Genomic DNA, 10,771 nt, shown 5'->3' on the forward strand with positions numbered 1-10,771 from the left:
ACCATCGCGGCAGCTTACTGCCTCACACGAAAATGGCTATAACTTTTCGCTTGGGTATCGAATTAAGGCTAAATTGGTATCGTTGGAAAGCTAATTCAATTATCTAAAATTTTGTGGGTATTGAGATGAAAAATTCTACGTATATAAAAAATTATACATTTTTAAATTAGACTCTTGTAGAATCGAATGCGAAATTTTGGACGAATCTAATGTTCTTAGCTCCACTTGGCTCTAAGTGACTTCTATTAATATTATTCACCTAATAAGAACTTCACATGCTTAGGATTAAATTCATGACATAAGAATTCAAATTATGGATCAAGAGTATGACAATTACACCTTCACTGCGACGCGGTAAAATCGCATTAAGCTACTGAAAAGGACGAGTGCGAATTTGCACTCTGGCGCGACTCAGTGCTATCGAATTGCGCCACTAAAAATCGACAATTGGGAATTCGGACCCTTCCATAACATGAACTTATCATGGAGGTCTACTAGAAAATGACAAATAGAAAATCACCCTTCACCGTGACACAGTGACTGCCTAGGTCACTGTCAAAATTAAAAATGCCCTAACTTCTCAACCGAGTATCCAATTTGGGCGAAATTGGTATTGATGGAAACCTTATTCAATTTCCCACATAATGCAAGGTCTAAATCTGAAAAATTTCATATGATAATAAGGTATTCATTTTTTTAAGCCAACCTTTGACATTCTAGGAGAGAAATTAGGCTAAGAAAATTATAGGGTATTACAATATCTCCCCCTTGGAACATTCGTTCTCGAATGAGACTGGTTAAATTGAGAGTACCGAGGAAATGGCTTAACTGAATCTGAAGCATAATACATGAACTGAATATCATGACTAAGCTAATTTCTTGAATACATGCACTGACATAAGAATGGTTATAAGGATGAGATAGAAACGAGTGAGTCAACTTATTAGTAACCATTACGTTAGGATGGATCTGATTTCATGAGAAAAAGATGACAGATTTATGACATGAAAACTTGAGGTATTACATCGGGACTGGAGGAACTCTTGGTGTAGCAACAAATTTTGTAGTACGACCTCTATTACAGGTCCGCATCTCATGAGTAGGGCAAACATCCTTAGCTTGAGCATTGTGCTCATTCGATCTTCGGGGAGGCATTATCAATTTCTAAAATATAGGAAAGCATTGATTCGAGAACATTCATACTCTATAGCATGAACTAAATCATGAGAAGAAAGAGATACATTCCTAAGTGCCTAGTATCTTCCCTCTTACAAGTATAGCACGCTACACACCCATAAAAAGACTCTACCCATGCGATTTTGAAGACACCCTAGAACCAATATTGTCACGACTCGAGCCGGGACTCTATCCATAATGGGCATCCCAAACCATAAAGTCTAGAAAACCCTTTTTCAACTGGCAATAACAAGTAGAATTCATATAATATATAAAAATGGAAAAACTAAATAGAAAAATGGTCATCTTCGTATTTCAAACTAAGCAATACTGAAATGAATTCATAAAAATTCAAAAATATCTAACACCAATCTGTGAATTCTCTATTAATATTGGAAACAACATCTGTCTGAATCTGGGACAAGGCCCCCGATCGGACCATGAACTATAAATAATTAAAAACGTCACATAAGACAAGGACTTCCGAAATAAGGGAGGCTCACCAATATCAACGTCTGACAATGATCTATTGCTTAACAGGACCTCGAGACTGTGCCTCAGATCCTGAAATAAAAGGGGTCAATACAAATATACTGGTATGTGAAACAACCCAAAATAGTATGTTTTTATATAATATAGGTGAGAGCAATTCAAAACAACAGTGAGCATATTATAAAATATAGGGTCATACTTTAGTGAATTTCAAAATATTTCTGATGACCTTGACTCACTCTTACTTTTCTTTTGAGCTAGTCGGTACACCCTAAAATTTGTAATTTTACGGGCAATGTGGGATCCACTATTGACTCGGCGGCCAAGCCCCCAATTCAAGTTTTCCGCAAGAATTTGAGTTTTCATAAGTTAGTACACCCCCTTTCAGGTATACCGTGGCATCACCCATACATGATGTCCTAGTTATCCCATTTCAGGATAATACGTGTATCGGCAAACCATAGTTTCCAGCAATGAGCCCTTACACTCAAATGCCTTCTTCGGGTAACCAGCTAGCTCTCTTAAGCCCATTTTTAGCTCTTTATAACCATGTTTCATGCTTTCAAAATTTTTAAAACTTATTCTATTAATGGGATGTTATATCATCGGGTACCGTCATACCCCGACTTATAAGTCATTCACATTACATCAGAACATATCTATAGGCCTTTTTATTTATCAACATGTAAATGACCACCCAAAGTTTATAAACTTCATATGAGAGAGAGAGTCATGCTTTAAAGTTTCATTAGAATTTATATCAAAAAACTCCCTGCTCACTAGTACAATCATAAGGTGGCCATATCATATTTGCATTAATCAAAACCCCATGGAAATTGTAAATATGACACAATGAATGTTTACTATATGAAAACACCCTCTCAACATATCACAAAAATATCAAATCCATAATCGTTAGAAGAGAATTAACCCTCTTATTTCCTTTAAGAAAATTTAAGCATTTAAACAACCCATAACACACTCATTCAAAGATATCATAATGGGAGAGGGAGTTTTGTCATTCATGCTCTCATTCAAAGTTAACAATACAAACGAAAACATATATACATAGTTTTAGTTCAAATCCATGAAAAATGGTTCAAGACAACATATATTATCATTAAAACAATTACATGACACATACTTTTTGAAACAATATCAAAACTCTTCTTTGGGAACATAATAAGAGATTTTTAATCTTGATAATATAGTAAAATCTATGCCCATGGAGTTTAGGGTAGTCCTACATATCTTATGTTCTTAGTTTGAATGGTGAAACCCTAATCTTGACACCTTTTGTAACACCCTAAAACCTGGTCCCAAGGCATCACACGGTGCTCAAGACTACAAGTATCCTTAAACTAACTCTGTCTGCTTTCCACTAGATTTGAATCTCATAATAAAGGAAATATTGACATAAAAGTCATACTAAATGCAGAAACTATCTAAAATAGCTGAGAACAATCTGAATGTAATAACTGAAAATCAATACTGCAAGTCTGAATAATATCTAGTAGTCTGACAAGCCTCTACTACTAATAACTAGAGAGTCACTGGGACAAACCCCCAACTAACTCGAACTATCTAAAAAGAAGTACTTAATCATATAAACTAATAAGTTGTAAAATCTAAATAAATAAGTCCCCAAACTATGAGGACTCACCAACTATCGAATGTAGATGAAGATGCTCGAACTACTCACGCTGCTGATACTGAGCACCTAAACCTACATTATGAGACAATGTAGCACATAGACATATATGTGGATCAGTACTTTGAGGATGTAGTGAGTATATAGGGTTGAACGCATATGTAAAACATTATCTCATCATCATAATTTATAAAACAATGCATGCTAAATGTAAATGACTCACATAAGCTAGAATATCTGAAATACTGAAATCTAAAATCATTAATAGCAAAACATACTTTATAGAACTAGTGAATTATAACATTTAGTTTTAAAAGTTGTGCTAATGTTCTGTCTGTACATCATACTATCTAAGTGTAGAAAGGACTCACTTCTGTAACAGAAATCAAAAAGCTAAAATCTGTAGCTAATATCTTTCTGTAAAGCATAATATGAGTAAAGTTGTGAGCCTTTACACTTAGTTTTCTTAAAAGATTTTTTGTTAATATTTTACTTTAACTAGCAGGGAGGTTCTCTTAACCGACATAAACCATGTGAGCTAACATGGAGTCCAAAATCTTGTTCCCCTAAGGGAAAAACCTCACAATGGGGTGAGGTGTTATATTCTTGCCAGGGAGTATAACCTATTGTCCATGTGATCGATCACAAGCTAAATCTGTCATTCATATTGGAATAGAAATAATCTGTACCTAAGTTGGCTATGTAGTTCTGTTGAAGAGAGGGCACCCTAATACCACACTTCTCACTCAGTACTAAATTCTACTCCCTTTAAATCTGTATGCTCATTCTGTTGGAAATCCACTTTAAGAACTAGCATAAGGGTTTATCTTAAATCAATTATGCATTTATCTAATTAAATCTATAAATAAAGTTGATCTGAACGCTGTAACCTATAATAAATCTGTAAAGTGGATTCCATAACTAAGCTGAGGATCAAAAGATCAAAGCTTTGCTGTAAATCTAAAATAAATTTGATCATAAGATGCTTAAAGCATTATCTTTCTTGGAATATCAACATATAAACTTGGGCTTTATAACCCATTCATCAAATACATGTTAAAACATCATAATAATCATGCTTGATAATGAAAATAATGATAGTTCATCTCAAAATTAGAAATTATTGCAATAGGCATGAAAATATTAAAATAGACATGAAATTCATCTTCTAAATCACTTGAAATCTCATAATCTTGCAAATAGCAATAATGACTATGAACCCTAATTCAAATTTCATGGGTATTCATTCAAAATCATATGAATTTCTAATTAAAACTTGATTTTGGGCACAAGGATGAAATAAGATCCTTGTTTATAAACCCCACATACCTTGATTGGTGATTAAATGAAGAAACTTGAATTATTGATTACTATTTGAGTCCTTGAAGATGAGTTCTTGATTATCTTGTCTTGAAAATCCTCAATTTTGAGCTTTCTTTGAGAAACAACGGTCGAATTGATTTGGAAGAAACTTTTGAGTTCTAGAATTTTTATTTGAGAGAAAATTGATGAATAATGAGCATAATAGGCTTAGAATGAGTTTAATCTCATGTTTTGGATGGATTGGAGCTTGGGAATTGACCAAAATACCCCTTTAAACTTCTAAACAGAACTAGAAAAGAGAACCAAAATCCTAATTTAATAGGACACCACAATGCGCCACTATCACGATGGCTCACTGGATAAGGGACAATTGGGAACTGGAAACTCTTCGCGAAGAGGAGCTATCACGGTGCTCCTTTGGAATGTCATTTTGACCATCGTTGCGATGCGGTGAAATCATGTAGGCTTACTTGAAATTGACAAATAGAAAATTGGAACTCTCCACAATATGTCAATATCACAGAGGTCCATTGGAAAATGACAATTATGAAATTGTCCTTCACCGCGATGTGGTGATTGTCCAGTTGGCACACTGCTTACTAAAAAACGCCCTAACTTCTTCACTGAGTGTCGAATTTGGGCAAATTTGGTATCGATGGAAAGATTATTCAATTTCACACACCATGGAAGGTTTAAATCTAGAAAATTCCAGATGAAATAAAAAGGTATTCATTTTAGAAGATAATCCTTGACATTCTAGGGACGAAATTAAGCTAAAAAGAGTATGGGGTATTACAATATCTCCCAAGGTCTAAACCAACTCTTGGGAGATACTGAATTACCTTTCCACTCATAGACTGGATCATATAGGAACTGGAACTTCACCACTTGGGTGCGACAATCTATGGAGGCATAACAAGAATGGAGCCAATCCATACGAAGAATAAGATCAAAGTCAACCATATCTAACTCTATTAAGTCTTCTAACATAATTTTATGAAGGAAAATGATAGGACACTTTCTATAGATTGTTTGTAAACAAATGACTCACCCATTGAGGTAGAAACCAAGAAAGGCTCAGGGATCTTTTTAGGACTTATCTTAAAATTCACTGTAACTAATGGGGTCACATAAGAGAAACTCAACCTGGGGTCTAACAACACATAAACACCAAGATAAAAGACACGAAGCATACCAGTAACAACATCTGGTGAATCTTTCCACTCCTGATAGGATGGTAAAGCATAAAACCAATCTGACACTGATCGCCACCGATACTGGATGATGTGCCTTGAGGAGGGACTTGGCGACCTAAAGGTATTGGTGCACTAGTAGCTTGAGTCTGAGGATGACCATCTCTATTTCCCTGCTTAGCATGCGGACAATCTCTAATTCTCTGACCCAACTTACCACAACTATAACAACCTTTCTGTCCAGCTAAACACTCATTATGATGACTTTTACCATACCTAGCACATGGAGGATAACTTGGCCTACCACTCACACTATTCTGGGATTTGTACATAGAAGACTTACCCCACTACTCCTGCCTACCACTGGAGCAGGAGCACTAGCTGAAGATGATGCTGGAATAGAAGAATGAATCTAAAACTGTGAATAAATCTCAAACTGCCCTATTCTAGCCTTTTTATTTTCTCTCTCTTCCCTTCAACTTCTCTACTTTAATCTGCTGAGCATGAATCATCAATCTAGTAGGATCCATATCTCCAATAAGTATGGCAGTCCTACACTCGTTAACTACAAAACTAGACACACCAGTGACAAACTTACTCATACTTGCCCTAGGATCAGCCACCATATCAGGGGCATACTTAGAAAAATGATTAAACTTAAGGCAGTACTCCTTCACTGTTATCGAGCCCTGCCTCAGGTTCACAAACTCCTCTATCTTAGCTTTATTTATCTCACGTAGGAAGAACCTCTCTAGAAAAGCATCCTAAAATACTTACCAACTCATAGGAGCAACATTCTTACCTCTACCATTCTTCTACATCACTACTCAATCATACGCTACATCCTTCATTTTATAGGATGCTAACTCTATACTCTTCTTGTTGGAAACATGCATAATATGGTTAATCTTCTTTACCTTATTTAAATAAAGTTGTGGGTCCTCACCTACTTTTGACCTAAAGAACTCTGGCGGATTCATTTTCATGAAATCACTAATTTTGGCCACTGCTAAATCCCTATTCGGCTAGAGTGGGACTGCAACCTAATTTTTCCCTGAACATTAGCAGTCACATCTAGGGCCAACGTCTGAAAGGCAGACCTAAACTCACCATGGGATATATTTTCATTCAAAGGATCTGCGGGCTGGGGTAGCTAGTTACCATTTTTGTAGGCATTAGCTTTACGAGGAGGTATTTTTAACTGTCACATAAGAGCACGAGTTAAAAGCAGATAGAAATACTATAAGCACGATAGTTCATGAAAGAAAGAGATGATTTCCTAAGAACGTTTCGTAGCCTCTTGCTCATAAATGTGTCGTGCTTCACACCCATGATCAAGACTCTACGTAATGCGGTTTGTCTGACTCCCTAGGACTCTTATAAAACTTAGACTTTGATACCAAGTTTGTAACGCCTTGAAACCTGGTTTAGAGGCATCACACGGTGCTCAAGACTATGCGTAGCCTTAAGCTAACCCTGTCTGCCTTGTACTAGATCTAAATCTCATAATAAAGGAAATACCATTATAAAAGTCATACTAAATGCGAAAACTGTCAAAAATAGTAGAGAACAATCTGAATGTAATGTCTGAAAATCAATACTGTAAGTTGAATAATATCTAGCAGTCTAACAAGCCTCTAATACTAATAACTAGAGAGTAACTCGGACAAACACCCAGCTAACTTGACTTGTCAGAAAAGAAATACTGAATCATATAAACTATTAAGCTGCAAAATCTAAATGAATAAGTTCCCGAGGACTCACTAACTGTCAGATGAAAATTAAGATGCATCAACTATTCACGTTGTTGATACTGAGCACCTGAACCTACATTCTGAGACAATGTAGCACATAGACATATATATGGATTAGTACTTTGAGGATGTAATGAGTATATGGGGGTAAAATACATAAGTAAAATATCATCTCATCATCATAATTTATAAAATAATTCATGCTAAATGTAAATGAACCACATAAGCTGGAATATCTGAAATACTAAGATAAAAAATCATGAATAGCAAAGCATACTTTATAAATCTAATGAGTCAAAACATTTAGTTCGAAAAGTTGTGCTAATGTTCTGTCTGTAAGTGATGCTGTCTAAGTGTAGAAAGAACTCACTTCTGTAACTGAAATCTGAAAGGTGAAATCTATAGCTAATATCTTTCTATAAAGCATAATCTGAGTAAAGTTATGAGCGTTTACACTTAGTTTTCTTAAAAGCTTTTCTATTAATCTTTTACTTTAACTAGTGGGGAGGTTCTCTTAACTGACATAAACCATGTGAGCTAACATGGAGTCCAACATCTTGTTCCTCTAAGGGGAAAACTTCAAGATAGGGAGAGGTGTCATACTCTTGCCAGGGAGTATAACCTACTGTCCATGTGATCGATCACAAGCTAAATCTGTCATTCATATTGGAATAGAAATAATTTGTACCTACGTTGGCTACGTAGTTCTGTGAAAGATAGGGAACTCTGATCCCACACTTCTCGTTGGGTGCTAAATACTACTCCCTTCAAATCTGTATGCTCATTCTATTGGAAATCTATTTTAAAAACTAGCATAAGGGTTTATCTAAAACCAATTATGTATTTATCTGATTAAATCTATAAATAAAGTTGATTTGAACTTTGTAATTTGTAATAAATCTATAAAGTGGATTCCATAACTAAGCTGAGGATCAAAAGATCAAAGCTTTGCTGTAAATCTAAAATAAATTTGATCATAAGATGCTTAAAGCATAATCTTTCTTGAAATATCAACATATAAACTTGGGCTTGATAACCCATGCATCAAATACATGTTAAAACATCATAATAATAATACTTGATAATGAAAACAATGATAGTTCATCTCAAAATTTGGAAATTACTACAATAGGCATGAAAATATGAAAATAGACATGCAATTCATCTTCTAAAACACTTGAAATCTCATAATCTTGCAAATAGCAATAAAGGGTATGAACCCTAATTTAAATCTCATGGGTATTCATTCAAAACCATATGAATTTATAATTAAAACTTGGTTTTTGGCACAAGGATGAATAAAAATCCTTGTTTATAAACCCCACATACTTTGATTGATGATAGATGAAGAAACTTGAATTATTGATTCCTATTTGAGTCCTTGAAGATGAGTTCTTGATTATCTTGTCTTGAAAATCCTCAATTTTGAGCTTTCTTGGAGAAACAATGGTGGAAGTGATTTCTTGGTGAAGAAGCTTTTGAGTTCTAGGGTTTTGTTTGAGAGAAAATTGATGATTAATGAGAATAATGGGCTTAGAATGGGTTTAATCTAATGTTTTGGACAGATTGAGGCTTGGGAATTGACCAAAACACCCCCTTTAAACTTCTAAATGGAACTGGAAAAAAAAACTAAAATCCCAATTTAATAGGCCACCGCAATGCACCACTATCGTGGTGGCTCACTGGATAAGGGACAATTGGGAATTGGAAACTCTCCGCGACGCGGAGCTATCGCGGTGCCCCTTTGGAATGCCATTTTGATCATTGTCACGATGCGGTGAAATCATGTAGGCTTACTAGAAATTGAAAAATGGAAAATTCAACGTCTCCGTGATGCACCAATATCGCGGAGGTCCACTAAAAAATGACAATTATGAAATTGTCCTTCACCGCAATGCGGTGACTGCCCAGTTGACACACGGCTTACTAAAAACTCCCTAAATTCTTCACTGAGTGTTGGATTTGGGTGAATTTGGTATAGATAGAAAGCTTATTCAATTTTCCACACCATGGAAGGTCTAAATCTTGAAAATTCTATATGAAATATAAAGGTATTCATTTTAGAAGATAATCCTTGACATTCTAGGGACGAAATTAAGCTAGAATGAGTACGGGTTATTACACCTTTCTTGAGAATCTTTAACTTTAGAGGATTGAATTCTTGATCTTTAGGGAAGATGGAAGGGTTTTTTTAGAGTAATATGGAAGGGAATGAAGATTTTCATTCCCTAATCATGTTATTAGTTGAGGTTAGACGAGTGAAATTTATAGAAAAGGACATAATTTCCCCTCAGGCATTTAAACTCATAACAAAATATCATTTTTAGGACCCACCACGATGCGCCAAGTGGCTTATCATCATAGGCACCTCGATGCGGTGCAATCGCAGTGACCCACTATTTTTGAAATCCAAACACAGCCCAATCCATGTATGAATAATCTGAAACTTTCCTGAGACATGCCCTTTACACCCTTGAACATGAATTGACTAAAAAATATATGTCTCGGGGTTGGGAAGACCAATTTATAATTCATTGAAGTGAAGGACTTAAAATAGGACTAAGTCTTTCAACCCTTTGAAATATTTCAGGCTTTAAATCACTTATACTTGCAACTATGAGTAGTATCAAGTCAATAATGATTTGGGGTGTTATAGTAACTGGTGCGTGTAGTAAGGAAATGAATAGAGAAGAGTAGTTACATGAGCAATGGGAGACCTGCAATCCCATAGTGTTGTCGTGGTTAATGAGCTCAGTGCGTTTTGAGTTATTGTATGGGATTGTATATGTAATAAATGCTCGAGAAGTCTGAGGATATCTAAAGGAATGATTCAATAAAGTGCATTGAATGAGGTTATATCAATTACAAGGATAAATTGAAACATTATGTGATTCAGTAGCTACTTATTTTACTAAGCTAAAGAGTTTATGGAATGCATATGATGCGGTGATTTGTGCTCCTTTATGTGATTGTCCAAGGTCTAAGGATTATACAGATCATCTTACTCAAATGAGGTTGATATAGTTTCTAGGTGGCTTGAATGATTTATATGACCAAGCTAGACGATAGATTATGTTGAAAGGATTTACACCTTCTCTCAATTAGGTATATGCTATAAAAGTAGAAGATGAGTTACAGTAACTTGCTTGTGCATTTATCACAAGTGATAAATCAGATCCTAC

At 35.2% G+C, this 10,771-nt stretch overlaps 1 long non-coding RNA gene across 3 annotated transcripts in view; it reads right to left on the reverse strand.

The window, feature by feature from the left end:
- Positions 1–1,502: 1,502 nt before the first annotated feature.
- LOC107850509 overlaps positions 1,503–10,771 on the reverse strand; it is a 16,624-nt gene continuing 7,355 nt past the window's right edge. The window contains exons 2-4 of one of the 3 annotated variants that reach the window (XR_007050029.1): positions 7,600–7,669; positions 3,332–3,394; positions 1,503–1,740 (exon numbers count right to left, since the gene is read on the reverse strand). This is a non-coding gene — a long non-coding RNA (uncharacterized LOC107850509). Of the gene's footprint in view, positions 1,741–3,114; positions 3,395–7,599; positions 7,670–10,771 lie in introns of those variants that run through there. The other 2 variants (XR_001668636.2, XR_001668638.2) reach the window with 2 other exon arrangements.

Source organism: Capsicum annuum, unplaced genomic scaffold (assembly GCF_002878395.1).
Source record: "Capsicum annuum cultivar UCD-10X-F1 unplaced genomic scaffold, UCD10Xv1.1 ctg43335, whole genome shotgun sequence".
Lineage (NCBI taxonomy): Eukaryota > Viridiplantae > Streptophyta > Magnoliopsida > Solanales > Solanaceae > Capsicum > Capsicum annuum.